We start from the raw sequence: 20,558 nt of genomic DNA on the forward strand, positions 1-20,558 counted from the left end.
GACTGGAGGTCTCGAAGAGCTTTTGAAATGCTCAGGTTTTAAGCCTAATACTTGCAGAGTGGCCTACAGCATTTTGCCTGTCATCTGGAAAGACACACATCAGCCCTTGTGGTCTCCGAAGCCTCGGAAGATGTGGCATCGGTTTGGGCGGCCCAGGAGTTAGAATGCCTGTCCGGGGGGTGTTGGGTTGCATCCTGAAGGCAGACCACAAACCCCTACTAAGTGCCAGGCATCGTACTAGGTGCTTTACATGTGCTTTATGTCAGTGAATCAGATTTCCACGAAGGAAGCCTTTCGAAACCCGATGTCGCTGCCACCAAAGGGCAGTTTTTACACAAACAAAACTGAATGTAGACGGGGTACATCTTGGCTCGTTCAGTGGCGCTGTTGCATATACAGAGAGCAAGGGGTATCAGTGGCCCTTGTTTCGAGGGCTGATCACATAAAAGCCGTGTCCTATTGTAACCATCTCCGAGGGATGGTTCCGAACGGTGCCTGAAATCATTGAGCTGCCTGCGACAGTCCTTGGACACAGGGCTACCTGCCTCCACGCTGTCTGCTGTCTTGAGGTTTGATGTGTACAGCACGTGGGGAGTTCAGGATCGCATTTCTGTAGTCTTATTTCAAAAATGTAGCTCTCTTATAGACTCGGAATTAGATTTTCATTTGCCTTTGGAACATTATATAATTTATGTGAATTTCCCCTAAGTCAGAAGGCAGAGAGACCCATTCCACTTGTCAGTTCCTTGCCTGTAGAGATAATACTTCCTTCCCATCCCCAGCTCCTGGGAGGCCTTGGCTGGGTGTGTGTTCAGCCCTGACTATATTATTTTGTGCCAGTTCTGCTCTCTGACAGAGAGAAGGGACTGTGGTCATGGGATGGATGAGAAGTGAAATGCCTCTTGTCCGAGCCTTTTCCAACATTTAAGCGCCTGCCCCGAGCCTCCTTTTGCGATGGATGTTTCTATCTGCTGCATCCACTGGCACTCAGAGAACAAGGGAAGATGTCCTCAAGGAGACAGGTGTACCAGTCGTTCAGAAGTAGTGCCAAGGAATGGAGAAGTGTGGTCTGCCTTTGCCTCTGGCGGGGTCATTCCTGGAGATCCTGAGTCTTCTGCCATCAGGGTCATTGTATTAGCTAGAGGTAAGGTCATAATCACGTTGCAGTGCATTTGTGCATATAAAGACGATCCAGAAGAAAGATTTCCTCGTAGGTATGGCGGGCTTCTAGGTTATTTGAAGGGGTGAGTGGTTTTTCAGAGGTCAAAGTAAATTTGTTGGGTGAGAACCTTGAAAGGTAGAAAGTAACACTGAGAGGAACAGAAAGGTCACTATATCAACTGATAATCAATGAATCCTCCCAACCCAGCCTAGAAGGAGGCTCTAGAAGGCTGTCTCTGTGGGGCATTCAGGACTAGCCCATGTAAGATGTGCGAGGTATCAGCCTTCTGTGCAGGTGGTCCAGTTTTAGTTGAGGGCCCATTCATGCCCCTTCCTGGCTGGTGCTGTGGCTAGATTTTCTAAATTTTCCCTGGTCCTTTACCGCCTCCAGATAAGAGAGATTTTTGGTTGTCATGTCCAATTTTTCACACATTCCAGAGGCTCCACACCAAAGTTAGACCATCTGTAGGACCGCAGGCACCTTTAAAGGGGCTGGGTTTGAATAAATGAGTGTTAGGTAACAAGGAAATAAGGTAGATTCTCTTTTAGTTTCCTGAGCACCAGTATGTTGCATTACGTCCCATATTTGATGGAACATCCCAAAGGGATGGACACTTCCCACTGCCTGATTATGGTGGTTGCGGCTTCTGATTTCATCTGTTCCTGCTTGGAGTGGCTGTGGTGAGTACTTGGCAAACGCATCACCCCTTTCCAATTCTGAAACCAGGGCAGACATCACTAATCAATCACAGCACTCTTTTCTCCTAAGTCCAGAAATGGTCTTAGGGTATTAGACTCCTTTTCAATATAATACCTTAGGCAGCTGTTACTCCTTAGAGTTAGCCTAGGAGATAAAAACTAAGACAGTTTTGGTCCCGGGAGACCTTTCCCTGCTCCCCCAGCCTGCAGGCAGAGAAGTACACTGTAAGTAGACGTTTCTGGAGCAATCAGTGGTCAGGTGACTCTGTTGGGTCTGGGGATGTAAAGCAGTGGGAAGTGATGCCCTCCCCGCAGGTGGGATGCAGCCTCATCGGGCCTGAGGCTCTTCCCACCCTAGAAGTCGGGCCCTGGACCCCACACCAGGTCTGCGTGGCATCGGGAGACAGAACTCTACACAGGCAAGGACTCTGCTTACATTTGGGCTGACACAGAAAGTGCTGAACGATAACAGCGCCAGTCCCGGCATGAAAAAGGAAACACATTGTGTTTACAGATACGGAGCTTGGCCTCCGAAACGAGAAAGTACCTTTGGATCGGGTGCCCCAGGGCAGGGCTGTTGGACGGCGGCCCCCCTGCTTTGAGTCCTGCGGCCAACGCGTTTCCTCTCTCCGCAGCCAGACCTCAGAGGTGGGCAGGTCGATCGAAGCCAACTCCTTCTTCCCAGACCCAGCCCTGTCTCACTCCACAGCTCAGAGCTGGGGAGAATTCATTGTGAGAAAGTGCTCGACCTGCCCAGCTACCACGAGGAAGGAAATTGCTTCTCACTCCAATCCACAGAAACCCATGGGGCTTAAACCAGGAGTGGGGGCAGATCTGCCATCATTGCTACCCAGACATGCCAGGGGAGAATGGGACTGGACATCCTCTGTATTTCTCACCCCAGTTTGTTGTTGGAACCGAGGTGAGGGAGCTGTTTCTTGTTTTATCTGATTGTATTTGTTTTTTGTATTTTGGCCACGCCGTGCGGCATGCGGGATGGTTCCCCAACCAGGGATCAAACCTGGGCCTCTGCAGTGGAAGTGCCGAATCTTAAGCACTAGGCCGCCAGGGAATTCCTTGTTTCTTGTTTTAAATCGAAGGTGTCTGCGGAAGAATGTGACCCACGTTGAAGTGGAAAGCAAGCTCTGATTTTCCTGCTGCATAGAAATGGTTCAGTTCTAAAATCAGGATCAGAGAGCACAGCGTTCTACTGAATAATATATGAAATACCAAGATGTGTGTATTAGGCGCTATGGTTGAGAGAACCCACCTCCAGCTTCAGACTGCTTGGGTTGAAGTCCTGGCTCCACCCTTGCAGTGCGACCTTGGGCGTGTTATTGAAGTTCTCAGTGCTTTCAATGCCTTCTGTGCCCTGGGGGGCTCCACTGAAGACCACGCTGGTATATGGGGTACAGTGCCGAGTGAGAGGGGCCCTTGCATTGTGTTAGGGAGGGGGCTCAGAAGAGGGCCATAAGAAGGAGACCCCCGAGGCAGGGTGCTCCTTCTAGACTAGGGGCTTTCTTTTTTCTTTTTACTTTAAAAAATTTTTTTTTAATTGAAGCATAGTTGCTATACAATATTATATAAGTTACAGGTGTACGTATAGTGAGTCACAATTTTAAAGGTTATATTCCATTTGTAGTTATTATAAAATACTGGCTATGTTCCCCATGTCGTACAAGATATCCTTGTAGCTTATTTTATAACTAATAATATGTACCTCTTAATCCCTCACCTCCAAATTGCCCCTCCCCTTCCCTCTCCCCACTGGTAACCACTAGTTTGTTCTCTATATCTGTGAGTCTGCTTCTTATTTGTTTTGTTTCGTTATATTCACTAGTTGGTTGTATTTTTGTAGATTCCACATATAAGGGATCTCATACAGTATTTGTCTTTCTCTGTCTGGCTTATTTCACTTAGCACGATGCCCTCCAAGTCCATCCATGTTGCTGCAAATGGCAAAATTTCATTCTTTTCTATGGCTGAGTAATATTCCATTGTATGTATACATATATTTATTCATCTATCTGGTGATGGACACTTAGGTTGCTTCCATACCTTGGCAATTGTAAATAATGCTGCTATGAGCATTGGGGTGCGTGTATCTTTTCAAATTAGTGTTTTTGGGTTTTTTGGATATATACCCGGGAGTGGCGTTCCTGGGTTATAGGGTAGTTCTACTTTTAGTTTTTTGAGAAACCTCTATACTGTGTTCTACAGTGACTGCACCAATTTACATTCCCACCAACAGTGTACAAGGGTTTCCTTTTCTCCACATCCTCGCCGACACTTGTTATTTGTGTTCTTTTTGATGATAACCATTCTGGCAGGTGTGAGGCGATAGCTCATTGTGGTTCTGATTTCCATTTCCCCGATGACTAGCGCCGTTGAGCATCTTTTCACGTACCTGTTGGCCACCTGCATTTCCTCTTTGGAAAAATTAGACTTGGGGCTTTTTATCAGCACCCTCACTACTGCCATGCTCTGTTCGAAACATTCTGCAAATATTATCTTGTTTAGTCCTCATAACAGCCTTATGAGGTGGGTTCTGTTATGAGTATAATTAAGGCAGTTTCTTCACTGAAGTGTAACGTAATGTACAGAAAAGCACACGAATGCTTAGTGCACAGCTCAGAACTGTTCATGATGGTAGACACACCTGCATAACCAGCACCCCAGATGCTGCCGAGGGCCCCTCCAGTCACCACGCCCCTTACCCACCATGCGTTGAATTGACTGTTTTTGAACTTCACGTAAATGGAATCATATCCTGGCGGCTTAGGCTCAAGTAGTACGTTTGTGGGATTTATCCATGGGTGGTAGTAGTTTTATTCGTTTTCATTGCTATGCTGTAGTGTTCCGTGATACCCATGGATAAATTTATTTATTTGTTCCATTTACGGTGGACGTTTGGGTTGTTTCCACATTTTAGCTGTTAAAAATGGTGCTGCCGTGGCTGTACTTACCCATGTCTTTTGATGCCTATTTGAATGCATTTCTGTTGGGGATGTGTCTAGAAGTGGAATCTCGTGCCCTAGGGTAGGTATCCGTTCAGCTCTAGTACATTGTGTTTATCCGTTGGTCACACGTTTTGTAGAAAGCGGTCGTACACGTTTACATTTATGCACCATTTTGCAGGTGAAAAAATGGGGCACGCACAGGGTACAGGCCTCGCCCAGGGTCTCACAGCCGGCAGTGGTGGAGTTGGGGTTAGAATCTAGGCAGTGTGGTTCTGGCGTCTTGTTTTCCACCACTGTGCCTGACTGCCTGTCTCTTTCACCTGTATGTACCCTGTCAAGGAAAACCGTTAATACTGGGGGCAAAGGTGACTTTGGGCCAGTCCCTTCACTTGTCTGGGCCTTGGTTTTCTCTTCTGTGAAATGAGGGCTTGGGCCACAAAGACCATCTTGAGCACTCACATTTCTGTGCGCCAGTGGACGCACCTCCTTCCTGAGGACTTTTCCCAGCTACGTGACCCACCCCTTCCATTCCCATCTCCACCAGAGGCAGCTCTACAGTGTGAGCGATGTTATTTCCCACCACCTCCATTCCACTGGGGTGCCCTCAGGAGACCGCGCAGGCTCTGATTGGAGGACTCACTTGGGCCTGCCCTTCAGGACTTCCTGGAATTTCCAGGAAGGGGGAGGGGGAGACATGGGACCTTTGTTCCATCTTTGCCCTCTGGCATGTCAGCCACCCAGCCTTCTCTCTTCAGTCACGCGTGTTCAGCTGAATGAACGTTCACAAAATCAACTCCCTTGTGTAACTAGCGCAGCCGTCAAGAAATAAGATATTTCCAGAGGGCCTCGTCGTGCCTTTCACGCCACCACCGCATTGTGTAGCCAGCATCTTGACTGCTAACACCATAGAGTTCGTTTTGCCTGTTCTCGAACGTCACATCCGTGAAATCAGACTGTGTGTTTTCTTCACTACCTGGCTTCTTTTGCTCAGCAGTATTTCCTCGTAAGTAGTCGTAATCATAACTTATCCTCTGGTCCTTTTTAGTTTGATGGGTGAGCGCAGTTTCTTGGAGGTACTGATCCTTCTGCTTGTTCAGCCTGCGCACCTCTGCTCATGGTGAATGACTTTCCTCATGTGTTTGGCACTGACGGTGAGCTTTCCTTTATCTGGGATTTTGTGGAATTCCCACGGGTCTTAGTTCTGGAAATGTCCCTTCTGAGTGATTTCGCATTTGATTTTGCCAGACATCCTGGAGGTATCATTGGCTTGGGACCGCTTTTTCCATTAATTAATTATCTTAGAAATTCCTCTATCAAATGAGGAGTATGTATTTTGATTCCAATCATTTTCAGACCTGGGGTTTCATTTTCTCACTGAAGACTCTTTCTCCCTTTACTCAGGAGTTTTGAGGGGACTTCCCCGGTGGTCCAGTTGTTAAGAAGCCGCCTTCCAATGCATGGGATGTAGGTTTGATCCCTGGTCGGGGAACTAAGATCCCACATGCCGCAGGGCAGCTAAGCCCGTGCACCACAACTAGAGAAGCCTGTGTGCTGCAGTGAAGATCCCGCGTGCCGCAACTAAGACCCGACACAGCCAAAAAAAAAAAAAAAAAAAAAAAGTTTTGGGTAGAGACACACTTTTGCTGTCAGATTTTTAGTCCCCTTTTCACTTACGGTGCATTTGGAAGGTCCAGGCTTTGGCCACCTGGATTACTGACCCTAACGGGTCTCCCTGCCTCTATCCTTGTACCCCAAGCTCTTACTGGTAGTTCCCTCTGCCCAGATATCCCAATGGATGGCTTCCCTGACTCCTTCAAATCCTTGGTCAGCTGTCATTCCTCAGTGCAGCCTGACTATCCTATTTAATGATCCTAAAATAGCCCCCTCATCCGTGTCTGTCTGTCTCTTTCAAACACACACACACTCACAAACACGCACACTTATACTTCTCGTCACCTTTTTTTTTTTTTTTTTTTTCTCGTCACCTTTATCCTGCGCTACTTTCTCCTTTCTTCCCCCCACAATGCTTATATCCTTCTGGCATACTATGGGGTTGGCCAAAAAGTGTGTTTGGTTTTGTCCGTAAGATCTTACGAAAAACCCAAACGAACTTCTTGGCCAGCCCAATATTTGATTTAGTTATCTATTGTGTTTATTAACTATCTTCGCATCCTGCCACTTGCTCTGTTCTAAGGCACTTGTTAATTTACATAAGGGCAGGAATCCTTGTCTCTTGTTCACAGGGAGCCTGGCATATAGTAGGTGCTCATTAAATATGGTGAAGAAAAAGAATGCAAGGCCTCCTTTCTAACTCCTGGCCTTTTAAGACCCAAGGTCTCATCTCATGTGTGCAGGTGTTAAAAACTCAAGGCCAAAGCCATTAAGGCCTGTCTCCAGGTCTGATAGCCAGTCTTCCTTTCCCCTTATCTCTCTCCTCCTTCCCTTCCCTCCTTACTCACAAACACCCCATGGTTCCTCCAGCACTTGGGAATTTCCTTTTATTGCTTGTGAGATATACCATGCATTACATATTCTTAAAAATTATTTTCATCTAGTATTTCTGCAGTGGTCGGGCGTCTGCATTAGCTCAGTATACCTTGTTGCCAGAACTCAAAGTCTTATCTTTTAATCTTCGTCCACCTGGAATTAATTGTGACATACGGTGTGAGGTAAGGATCCCTTTTTTTCCAGCAAACATTTAGCCAGTTATTCAATGACAGTTGCTGAAAAAAAAATTATTCTCAGCCATTTGAGATGCCATATTATTAAATGCTTAAGTATTATATAAACTTGGATCTATTTTCTAGATTTCCCATTTTGTTTCACTGATCTCTTTTCCTTCCACTGCCTATCTGTTTGGATAGTGCGTTTCATTTCTGGTGGGCTCAGCATTTACTCATTTATTCTTTTTCATTTGTTCCTTTTGGTTATTCTCGTTGCTATTCTTATGTATTTACGTATGTATGCATGCATGTATAGGCTTTAGATGAGTTTATCAAGTTTCAGTACAGACACCATTGCTAATTTGGTGGCACTGTAGTTAAAATGAAGTTGGTGATAGTTGATAACTTTTTTTTTTTTTTTTTGGTCACACCGCATGGCATGCAGGATCTTAGTTCCCTGACCAGGGATCGAACCCGTGCCCCCTGCAGTGCAAGCACGGAGTCTTAACCACTGGACCACTGGGGAAGTCCCTGCATTTTAAAAATTGTGACCGTAATCAACATGACTGTTGTACTTAATGATTTCGTTATTTAAATGTCTCCATTAGGGTTGTTAGGATGCCAAAAGGGTAGGATGTTAAGTCTAAATAAAATCATAGATTGACTCTCTGCTGGATAAATTTTTAAAACACTGTTCGTTGAAATTCAGTAAATTGCACATATTTAAGGAATGTAGTTTGGAAAGTTTGACATATGTATTTACCTATGAAACCATAACCACAGTCAAGATAAAGAACGTATCCACCAGCCTCAAGTGTTTCCTAATGCTCCTGGGTAATTCCTTGCATACCTTCTGCTGTTTCCGTCACTGTGCTTTCTATCATTTTATATTAGTTTGCTTTTTCTAGAGTTGTATATAAATGGACTAATACGGTATGCATTTTTTTTGGTCTGGTTTTCCTCAGTTTTCAGGATTATTTTGAGACTTATCCATGATGTTACGTACCTCAATAGTTCACTCCTTTTTTCTGCTGGATAGTAGTCCATTGTATGGAAATACCAAAACTCATCTATTCATCTGCTGATAGACATTGGGTTGTTTGCAGTTTTTGGCTTTTACAGGGAAATTAGCAGCTGTGAACATTCTTGTACACATTTTTGCACGGACATATGCTTTCATCTCTCTTGAGTAAGTCCCTAGGAGCAGAATGACTGTGTGATATGGTAATGGATGTTTAACTTTTTTTTTTTTTTTTTGCGTTACGCGGGCCTCTCACTGTTGTGGCCTCTCCCGTTGCGGAGCACAGGCTCCGAACGCGCAGGGTCAGCGGCCATGGCTCACGGGCCCAGCCGCTCTGCAGCATGTGGGATCTTCCCGGACCGGGGCACGAACCCGTGTCCCCTGCATCGGCAGGCGGACTCTCAACCACTGCGCACCAGGGAAGCCCCTTTTTGTTGTTTTAAATCAAGAATATGTGGAGTGCTCGCTTCGGCAGCACATATACTAAAATTGGAACGATACAGAGAAGATTAGCATGGCCCCTGCGCGAGAATGACACGCAAATTCGTGAAGCGTTCCATATTTTTAAAGGAATTTTAATTTTTATTAAAAAAAAAAAAATATGTGGAATGTTAACCCTTTAGATATCAATCAAAATGATCATATAATATTTCTCCTTCATTATATTAAATAATGAATTACATTTATTGTTTTATAAAATTTTTAATAGCTTTATTGAAATATAATTTCCATACTATACAAGTCACCCATTTAACGCATACAATTCAGTGGTTTTTAGTGTGTTTATAAAGTGGTGCAACCATCACTAAAATTAATCCCAGAGCATTTTTGTCATCACCAGAAGAAACCTTGTACCCATAGCAGTCACTTGTACCCATAGCAGTACTTGTACCCATAGCAGTCACCCTCCCTCTTACCACTGTCCCAGCCCTAAGCGACCACTAATCTACTTTTGATCTCTATGGATTTGTCTATTCTGTACATTTCATATAAATAGAATCACACAATATGTGGCCTTTTGTGACTCACTGATTTCAGCTAGCATGATGTTTTCATGGTTCATCCATGTTATAGCATGTGTCAGTACTTCATTCCTTTTTATGGCTGAATAATATTTCAGTGTATAGACATGTCACATTTTATTTATTCATTCTTCAGTTAGTGGACATTTGGATTGTTTCCACCTTTTGGCTACTAGGAATAATGCTCCTACGAACATTGATGTACAGGTTTTTGTATGAACATGCGTTTTCATTTCTCTTATGTATGTACGTGGGAGTGGAAATGCTGGGTCATATGGTAACTCTATATTTAACTTTTGAAGGAACTGCCAGACTGTTTACCAAAGCAGCAATTCCATTTTACATTCTTACCTGTAACGTATGAAGATTCCAATTTCCCCACACCCTCATCTACACTTATACTCTTTCTTTTTGATGATAGCTGTTCTTGTGAGTGTGAGGTGCTATCTCATTGTGGTTTTGTGATTTTCTAAATTGGAACTATTCTAGCATTCGTGGAATAAAGTTTATTTGGTTATATATTATTCTTTGCTAATATTTTATTTTTGATTTTTGTATCTGTTCAAAAGTGTAATTTGTCTGAACTTTTTTCTCCGTATATTGCCTCTTGTATCAGGGCTGTTCTGACCTCATAAAATGAAGTGAGAAGTTTCTATTCTCTTCTATGCTGTGGTATCATTTAAGTAGCGTGAGAAATAACTGTTCCTTGAAGATTTGCTAGAATTAGCCCATCTGGGCCCTGTGCCATTTTTGGAAAGAGTTATTTGATAACCATTTCAGTTTCTTCCATGCTTATGTTTATTCAGGAATTTTTCAACTGCTTTCTGAGTCAAATCTGGTAATTTATTTTCCAAGAAAATGATGATTTACCCAGATTTTCATTTTTTAAGCATAGTTGTATATAGTAATCACTAAAAATGTTTTTTAAAACTTTCATATATGGCTATGTCACCGTTCTAATTTCTAACAATGAAATATTCTCACTCTCTCTTTGCCTAGATTTCTTGGTTTGTTTGACATTTTTGAAAATGATGATAATAATACCTGATAATATCTGTTGAACACTCACTGTGTGCCAGGCCCTGTGCTGAGTACTTTGTATGCACTGTCTAATGTTCAGAATCTTGACAACTTTGTGAGTTGAGTACTGTTATTCACATTTACAGGTGGTTAAGAAGTTCAGACATTTAACGTGCCTGATGTCACACAGTTACAAAGCCCAGAGTTGTAATTCAAACAGGATCTCTCTATTCTCAGTCAGAGCTCTTATATGCTATTTTAGTGTGCCACTTACTTATTAATGTTTTTTTTTTTTTTGTGGTACGCGGGCCTCTCACTGTTGTGGCCTCTCCCGTTGCGGAGCACAGGCTCCGGACGCGCAGGCTCAGCGGCCATGGCTCACGGGCCCAGCCGCTCCGCGGCATGTGGGATCCTCCCGGACCGGGGCACGAACCCGTGTCCCCTGCATCGGCAGGCGGACTCTCAACCACTGCGCCACCAGGGAAGCCCTAATGGTTTTTTTTAATTGTTTCTAATTTCTGTTTTATCTTTATTAATTTCTTATTTAGGCTTTTGTGGTCCTACTAATATTTTTAGTTGAATGCTCAGTTCAACTAATATCATTATTTTCTCATTCCTATTTAGCAGTACAACAATTTAGGCAATGACTTTTCATTTCTATAGTAGCTTTGACCACTTACCCTTGGTTTTGATTTGTACTGCTCTCATTGTCACTATTTTTCCAGTGACTGTGTCATTGTAGTTGTGATACTCTTTTTGTTTCTGGAGTTATTTATGAATTGGCTTTTCATTTCCAGGGTATTAAGTCCTCAAAATATATATTTTGTTATTAATGTCCAATTTCATTTTATTGTAACGAATACAATTTTTGTTTTGTTTCATTTTTAAATAATCTCATGTGTGTACCTGAGGTCCCTTCTGTTCCTGTTCCATGGGAACTGGAAGAGAACTCTGTTTTTAGGGTACAGAGTTCAATATATTTATTAAAATCCATCTTACTGATTATATTCTTCAGATACTCTGTATCCTTGTTTTATTTTTGCCTACTTGGAGCAAAAAGCCAATATTAGTGGGAGACTGACATACCACCCTAAGCGTTTTACAAATTAAGTGACAAAGTCATCCAACCTTTTAAAAATTAAGAGGTGGGCGAAGCCATATAAGGCTTTGAACACAAAGTAAAAGCAGGGGTCACAAAATAGTGTCTGAAATGTAGAGTTCTGAGCAGAATGCATTAGTAAGGTAAAGCTGGTTGTTCTATACTGATACCAGAAAAACTGCACCATATCATTGAACTTGAATGGAAATCACCTGGGCCTTGGTTTCGGTGGTGAAAAGAGATGATTTTTCAGCAGATGATTCCTAGTCTCCTCCAGCACTCTCATTCCATGAGGACGGTTTGGGGTTCCCTCCTAAGTGGCGTCAGGAAGGGAATTAACCGGGAGTTAATGACTTGAAGCAAAGAATAGAACAGGATGATTCCTAGTTGAGACTGGAGCAGTTTGAGCTGACAGCTGGGGCTGGGTTTATTGCTTTGGCTTATTCCTGTCTTTACAGGAGCATCTGCCTCATTGCCTCTTGGCCTGGCAAAGGAGATGTGCTAAAATAGAAATCAGTCTGCAAGGACAAGATGGTGAGGCCACAAGGACTCCCTGACATGGGGTGCCACCTCCTGTAATGAAATATGACCCTGATGGCTGGGTTTGGCTCTGGAATATGCCCCCTTCCCCCACCCCCGGGAGCTCTCAGCTCTCGGAAAGAGCATTTCCATAGACAGCTACCTGCAGGAAACGGGCAGGTTACCCAGCTCCATGCCTGCTTCTGTGTCCCCTCATCCTCTAGCCAAGAGATGATTAATTCATTGAACAAAGAGGGGAAGGTGAGGAGAGGCATGTGTTTCACAGGATACCAGGACCATGAGAAAGGCTGAAAATTAATGAGTTAAGTATCTAATTTAAGAAGTTAGGGAAAAATGAACAGAATAAGCCAGAACAAAGTGGGGGTGGGGAGGAGATTAAAAACAAGAGCAGAAGTCAATGAACTAGAAAACAGATATTCAACAGAGAGAACCAAAGCCAAAAGTTGGTTGTTTGGGAAGACTCATAAAATAAACAAATATCTGGAAAGATTGGTAGAGGGAAAAAAGAGAGAAGGCACAAATAAACAACATTAGGAATGAAAAAGAGGCATAACTAGAGATCTGGGAGAGACAAAACAAATAAGGTAATAACTATGAACAACTTTATGCTAACACATTTTAAAAGTATAACCTCTAGCATCTTGATCCAAACCCTTGGAGCATTTCTCATAGAATTGTAACTAGACGACCTGCATCACAGTCTTCTATGGAACCAAATCAAAAACAGAAAAAATAGACTTCATCAGAATTTGAAAGCTGTGCTTCGAAGGACACCATCAGGAAAATGAAAAGACAGCCCACAGTATGGGAGAAAATATTTGCAAATCAACTATCTGAAAGGGTCCAGAATATATAAAGAGTATCATATATAAAGAAATCTTAGAGCTCAACAACAAAAAGGCAAAATAAATTTAAAAACAGGCAAAGCACTTGAATAGCTATTTCTCCAAAGAAGATATACATACACACGGCCAATAAGCACATGAAAAGATGTCAGCATCATTGGCCATCAGAGAAATATAAATCGGTACCACTTCACACCCACTTGGGTGGCTAGAATCAAAAGAATAATAACAAGTGTTGAAAAGAATGTGAAGAAATTGGAACTCTCACGCATACACTGCTGGTGGGAATGTAAAGTGATGTAGCTGCATTAGAAAATAGTTCCTGAAAAGGTTAAACATGTGAGTTACCACACAACCCAGCAATTCCACTCCTAGGTATATACTCAAGAGAAATAAAAATACGGATCCACACAAAAGACAGTACACAGATGTTCATAGCAGCATTATTCATAATAGCCAAAAAGTGGAAACAACCCAAATATCTATCAACTGATGAATGGATAAAGTTTGGTGTACCCATACAAAGCAATATTACTCAGCCATGTGAAGGAATGGAGTACTGATACATGCTTAAACATGGATATACCTTGAAAACGTCATGATAATTGAAAGCCAGTCATAGAAGACCACATACTGTATGATTCTCCTTATATGAAATGTCCAGGATAAGCAAATCCATATAGGAAGCAGATTCGTGGTTGCCAGAGATTGAAGGGAGGGGTGAGTGGGGAGTTAAATGGGTGTGGGGTTCTTGTTGGGGTGATGAAAATGTTCTAGAATTAGATAATGGTGATGTACAACCTTGTGAATTGTCCACTTTGAAAGGGTAAATTGTATGGTATGGGAATGATATTTTTATTAAAAAAAAACTTGTGTGGAGTGGGAAATGTTTATTAAAGTGTGTATTTCCAAGCATTTCCCTGGATTAATGAAGTCACATCTCTGGGTGTAGGGTCTAGAAGTCTGCAGTACTTTAGATGCAACCAGTGCACAGAGAGGTTGAAGAGTCACTGTCCGCTTTTACTTTTAGTAGAATTCCCATTAATAAATGTAAAAAGGAGTGATGGAAATAGAAAATCACTCCTTGGGGAAAAAAATCCCTGTAATAGTCATAGAGAATCCCGATGTCTGCTACAGTTACTGAGTGAAAGTATGTTGAGACATAGAAAATTTACATAGTGTCAAAGTATCTCTCCACAATCTTAAAAGGAAAAATAGTAACGTTATAGTGAAGAAATCGGGCAGACATCACTTTAACCAAGTTATCAGAACTAAGAGAACCAATAGTGGGACAGACTGACATCATGTGTCACCCAATATACACACTGAGAGGGAAACAGCATTGCTTCCATGGGATCTTGCTAAAAATATGTAACCTGAATTTCATCCTGAAGAAACATCAAATAATCCCGAACAAGAGCCATTCTACAACGTAACTGGCCAGTACTCTTCAAGAGTATCAAGGTCATTAAGGACAGAGCAAAACTGGAGGACTGGCATATGCTGGAGGAGAAAAAGAAGACAGGAGACCTAAATGCAGTGTCCGATGCTGGATCAGATCCATCCTGGACCAGAAAAGGACATTAGTGGGGCAGTTGGTTAAGTTTGAATAAAGTTTATAGATTAGATTTCAGTTTCCTGGTTTTGATCATTATGGGATGGGTATGTAAGAAATTAACGTTTGTGGGAGCCGGGTAAAGGGGAGCTCAGCGGCCATGGCTCACGGGCCCAGCCGCTCCGCGGCATGTGGGATCTTCCCCGACCGGGGCATGAACCCGTGTCCCCTGCATCGGCAGGTGGACTCTCAACCACAGCGCCACCAGGGAAGCCCTGTTTTACAACTCTTTTGTAAGTCTAGAATTAATTCAAATTGAGAAATTAACAAGAAACCACCATCCTGGAGTGTCATGATTCTCAGTTTGAAAGCCATTGGTGTAGCAGGAAGATTTCTGGCTTTGGAATCAGACAGGCCTCAGCTGAATACCCTTACCATCACCTGCCATCTAGATCTTGAGCCTCTCAGTGTCAGCCTGTCATCTGAGAAATGGGATTAATCACGTCCATGCCCTAGGATTGTTGGAGGGTTCAATGAAAGGATGTAAGCAAAATACTAAGTACAGCCCCAGCCTGTATCAGCTGCTCAGGAAATGCCAGCCCTCCCCCCACGGTTCAGAGTGATTCTCCCACTCAATCAGCCTCAAGTCCTTCTCTGGACTTGGAGCGAGAGAATCGTTCCTCTGGGCTGGGCTGTTTGGCCGGGCAGGGCGTCTAAGCACCCTGGCTGGGCACCTGAGAAAAGGTGCATCATGGGAGGAGGCTGGGGGTTCGACTAAGGTTGAGATGGGGAAGGAGTCGGCCTGGGGAGCTTTCTCACAGGCTCCCCTTGGCAGGCTGCTTAAAGTTACAACCAACTTCAAACACAAAGGGTTTTCAGACACAAAGGAAGGCTCAACCTGGCCAGTGCCAGGCCTGGCTTGGCATTCGAATTCAGAAATCCAAGTCCTCAGAGCTCACAGACAGGCCAGACCATCCCAGTAGCTCTGCCCCCACTCCAGGAATGCCAAGAACCTTCCAGAGAGCTCCCCTCCCAGGCCTGCTCCCATCATTGACCCCCGGTCCAAATTAATTAGAGTAAAGTAAGAGCTGGTTCCCTGCAGGCGTTTATTCTGCTGACAGCTGAGACCTGGCCACAGGCCCAAAGGTGGTGCCCCTTCCACCTGCCTCCGTCTCTGACTCTCCCCACTTTGCAGCACGTGGGTGGGTTGTGCTGGCGTGGTTTTCTTAATGGCTTATTTTAAAATAAAACAAAGCAGGTCGTGTTAGTCTCCCATTGGGTCGGGAACTTTAGGTAGTTTTTCAGTCCCTGTTTTTACATAGAATCCTCCGTGGTCTGTCACTTGGGTCCCCCACGGGTGAGCTAGAGTTAAAGGCACCATCAGAGAACATTGGAAGGACTGAGGACATTTGAAATGTGCTCTCCCTGTGACCCGGCAATTCCATCTCTCTATGCCCACCCTAGAGAAACACACAGGGGCGCAGAAAGGTACCTGCAAGTGTTTGTCCCAGATTTATCTAGATCTGCATCTCTATCTATCTCTCATATCTATCTATCTATCATCTATCTATCATTATCTCTATCTTTATTATTTTAATCTCTATATATCTATTGTATATATCTAATCTATATCTATTTCTTTCTTTCTTTCTTTCTTCCTTCCTTCCTTCCCTCCTTCCCTCCCTCCCTCCCTCCCTTCCTTTCTTTATGTCTGTTTCTACATACACACAAAGAGAGACAGAGAGAACACAGCCTGCATGTCTATCAGTAAGGAAATGGCTAAATAAACTGGTCTGTTCACACCCTAGAATGTAATGCTGTGGGTGAAATCATAAATGTATGCATGCGCCCGGGGACAGGACTGCATGATATACGGTATGATACCACTTAGGTATCAAAACAAGATCCTGCCTCAGCCACCTCTGAAGTGTGGGTACCTCCTCCTCTGTCTAACCCTGTCATAGCTCTGGCGCTTTTAGAATAGCACTGGTTTCAGGAAATTTGTGACTTAATTGAGTTTGTTGTTATTATGTGGATTATTAATTTAATTTATTAAATTAATGAAGAACCAGGCCCGGAGGTGATTCCTTCTCGGTGCTGAACTGGACAGTGTCATTGGCGAACTGCAGCCTGTGGGCCTGTTGCCTGTTTTGTAAATAAATTCTCATTGGAACACAGCTACGCCCATTGGTTACAAGTTGTCTGTGGCTGCTTTCGGGACAACAGCAGAGTTGAGTAGTTGCAGCAGAGACCCTGCAGCCCGCCAAGCCTCCAACAGTTATTATCTGGCCCTTTCACAGAGAAAGTTTGTTGAACCTTATCCTAAACCCTTATCCCAGACCACCCCATTTCTTCCACGACCTGGGGGATATTGAAAGGAATTGGCCCTTCCCGCTGCTGCTGTATAACTCAGTGGGGTTTGGAAGAGCTGTTTGTAGAAGCCTAGACTAATGGATACTTTATTATGAATTAATCATTACGAAAGTCACTGCATCCCCTCGCCTCTCCAGCACACACAGCCCTGCAGCAACGCCTTATCCAGTGTAGGTCCTCAGTGGGCATTAGCTATAGGACTTCTGAAATGCACTGTTTCCTGGGTAGCCCCTTGAAGCAGACTCGATCCCTCCCCCAAGGACGGGCCTTTGGCGGTTATCCTTGTGTCCTCAGGGCCCAGCAGGATGCTGGCACGTTGCAGGTGCTTAATAAATTTATAGTGGATAAATCATCAATGAAAAGTGTTAAAAAAATAATCATCTTCAGTCTCTTGCCCCTGGGGTGGCCTATTCTGAGTGCGTTCAGCAGAAATTAAGGAACTCTGTTCCCCTAAATGAAATGACCAAGCAAATGGCTCACAGGGCTAGTGCTTCCTGGGTAAAAAAAGAAGCGTTTTGCCTCCTCTCCCCGGGGGGCAGATGAAGGCGGAAGCAGGCCCGTCTTGCCATGAATGCCTTGCCCCCCCCCCCACCCCAGGTCCAGGACACACAGGCTATCATGTTCTTCAAGGCTGCGGCCGTGCTTTCTCCAGGGACCTGTGGTCACCTGCTTGCTTTAGCAGGAATCCCCGTCAGGCACCTGACATCCTGATGTTTCAGGCCGGATATAGAAAATGTGAGGCTGCCATGAGAAAGGGGAACCCCACTGGATGGGAGCTAAGGGTCTCTCTCCCCGAGAAGCTAGCCACTGGGGCAGCCTTTGCAGAAGGGTGTTTGTCCGATCCTCAGGCTACTTTCAGCAGCAGGGTGGTTATCTAGAACAATGGGCCACACGGAGTGACGTCCCTGATGAGCTGACATGTCAACTTCGGGAGGAGTCACTTACTCAGACATCTCTGGAGCCTGGAGACACCGCTTACGTGTGCCTCCCGCCCAGGTCTGTCGCACCTGCCTCGAGGGGACGTGGCTTCTGCTTTCTCTTGGAACGGGGACGGAGGGCGCAGTAAGGGGGCGGCGAGAGAAGGATTAATCCCCTCCCCCCCGTTTGTTCTGTAATGAGGATATTCATCTTGCCTTGGCGGGGCGGGGGGGGGGGTCTTTCATTGGGATGAAAAAGTTTCCCTGTGCAGTATTTATCAAAAGACAGCGGAGGAGAGAGAAATTCTTCGGAACTAGAGTGGGAGAAGGAGAATACACGCTGCATATCTGAAATGAGAGCACCAGCAGGGTTTGGGGAGGGAGGAGGGAGATTCTGTCAAGTGGCTGGGGGTTCGGGGGCTGTGTTTCAGCCCGAGTGGCAGGCCCGGCCCCGAGGCAGCAGCTCACGGCCCCCCTTCCCCGGGGACCACCTCCAGCCGGGCAGCACACAAGAGCTTTGGGATGCTAATAGCCCTTTAGGAATGCTAAATGGAGCATTTCGGTCTCCACGAAGGGGCAAAATGAGCGGAGAAAGAAATTTTAGTTTTGAAGTTTCCTTGGGGGAGGACCAGTGAGGGTTTAAATGGACAGCGTACAAGTTTGATCTGTGCTGCGAAAAACGAAGAATCGAGGGCACATGTCCTCTTGGCAGCATCCTGGTTGGGTTAAGTGAGTACCAACGCGGATCAGCAGAGGCTGGAGCCGAGTCTGCTGGGTATCAGGGACCCCCTCCCCTACCCCTAGCGCAGGGCAGCGGGTTGAGCTGAGGACCACTGGGTGGGTGCCCGCCTGATCTGAGGCCCTTCTCCCTGCCTCGCTGCATTCATGCAGGCAGTCACCCATGCATGCACGTGTTCATTCTGCCCATTCCCTCACTTATTCATTTTCCCATTCACTCATCTGCTCCTTCATTCATTTGGCCAATGATTAGTTGCTGAACGCTGTGTCCAGGTATAATAGGGAAGAGCTAAATCGGACTCCACGAGGGATCTGCTTCTTTGACTTTAACCTTTGCTTCTCATTGCTTTTGTTATTAAAATCATACATAATGGCCGGGAACCCTGCCCCTCTGCTGTACCGCTCTGACCCTGCCCACCTGTGGATGGCTGCAAGAAAGAAGAAACTAACACTTACTCTCACCGAGGCTGGTCATTCCAGGAGATGTTTTGCAAGACCGATGGCCCTTCTACTTTACTTCCTCACCGCCTCTCCCTCTCTAACTCTGGAAAAGAAACTGGCGTCCAGACCCTGATAAGATGGTTTTTTGGAGACAGTAGTCTGCCATCTTCTTGGGTTTGCCGGCTTTCCGAATAAACTCGTCTTCCTTGCCTCAACAGCTCGTCTCCGATTCATTGGCCTGTCGTGCGGCAAACAGAACGAGCTTGGACTCGGTAACACAGGCGGTTCTGAAGGCTGCAAAAACCACAGTGGACAAGCAGGGTCTCTGCCCTCGTGAAATGAATGGTCTATGGGAGAGGCAGACGGTAAAGAAGTAAATGATGGGAGATCATGGCAGGGAGTGTGTGCAGGGCGGCGCCTGGGGAGGCCTCCAGAGCAGGAACATTGGAGCTGAGACCTGAGTAAGAGGAGGCAGCCTTGCGGAGATGGGCGGTAAGAGCATTCCACGTGAAGAGAGAATTCGGGCAGGAACTTGCCATGTTTGAGGAGCAGAGAAAAGACCAGCGGGAAGGAAGGGGGTGGGGTGGGAGCGGAAGGCAGGAGAGCCGCCATCAGGTGGGCTTTGTGGTCAGAAGCCTGGAGTTTATTCTGAGGGCTGTGGGAAGCTCTTGGAGGGTTTCAGGTAGCTGCTGGGGGAGGAGGAGGGCAAAGGAGAAGCAGGGAAGGGACCTGGGCTGGACAGTCCGATGGCTCTGAACCAGGGGCTGCTCAGCCTGAGGTGGAGGGTGGAGGGGGGCAAGCGATGCCGGGGCCGGCGTGGGGCACCATCGCTCGTGGCTCGGGGCACCATCTAGAGGAGGAGTGAGGCCATTAGCCCAGCTCATCGGGAACATGCTCGTGATCACGGAGTTTGAGACAGGCGAGCACTTAACCCAGCTTGCCTAGGCTCTGCCCAGAGTCCAGAAATAGGATTCCCACCCCGTGAGAAGCAGCCGCTGGGGCCAGAGCCCCCAGGGAAGACTTGGTAGGAGCAGTTATCAAGCATTGATGGAGGGAACCCTTTTGCTGAAAGTGAAGGGCAGGGTGATCCCACCTGCAGATCCAGCCCGCAGCCCCGTGCAACTCTCTCTTCACACCTCAGCCCCTGTTTCTATCAGACATCCCCTGCCCTACAGGGCACCCGCATGGGCCAGTAGGGAGGGGCTCAGGGCGCTTCGTGGAGCCTCAGAATGTAACTTGGACACGTTCTCTTCATTGGCCTTTCATCAGTTTCAGTGTGGGGCACCTGGGAGAAAGAAAATGCTCAGCTGCACTTCCCTGGCGGTCCAGTGGTTAAGACTCTGCTTCGAATGCAGAGGCCCCGGGTTCGATCCGTGGTTGGGGAACTAGGATCCCACATGCTGTGTGGCGTGGCCAAAAAAAAAAAAAAAGGCACAGCTCTCTGAGATGTGGGAATACTCGGAACACCTCTGCTCTTGGCCAGATGGTTGTTAAGGAGTTAGCC

At 45.5% G+C, this 20,558-nt stretch overlaps 1 protein-coding gene and 1 non-coding gene across 3 annotated transcripts in view; both read left to right on the forward strand.

Annotated features, from left to right (window-relative positions):
• NTN1 (netrin 1) overlaps window positions 1-20,558 on the forward strand; it is a 200,145-nt gene that overhangs the window by 24,710 nt on the left and 154,877 nt on the right. The window lies entirely within an intron of this gene.
• On the forward strand, window positions 8,964-9,070 carry LOC115856234 (U6 spliceosomal RNA). Its single transcript, XR_004040756.1, has one exon. It is a non-coding gene; the product is annotated as a U6 spliceosomal RNA (small nuclear RNA).

Source organism: Globicephala melas, chromosome 20 (genome assembly GCF_963455315.2).
Source record: "Globicephala melas chromosome 20, mGloMel1.2, whole genome shotgun sequence".
Classification (NCBI taxonomy): Eukaryota; Metazoa; Chordata; class Mammalia; order Artiodactyla; family Delphinidae; genus Globicephala; species Globicephala melas.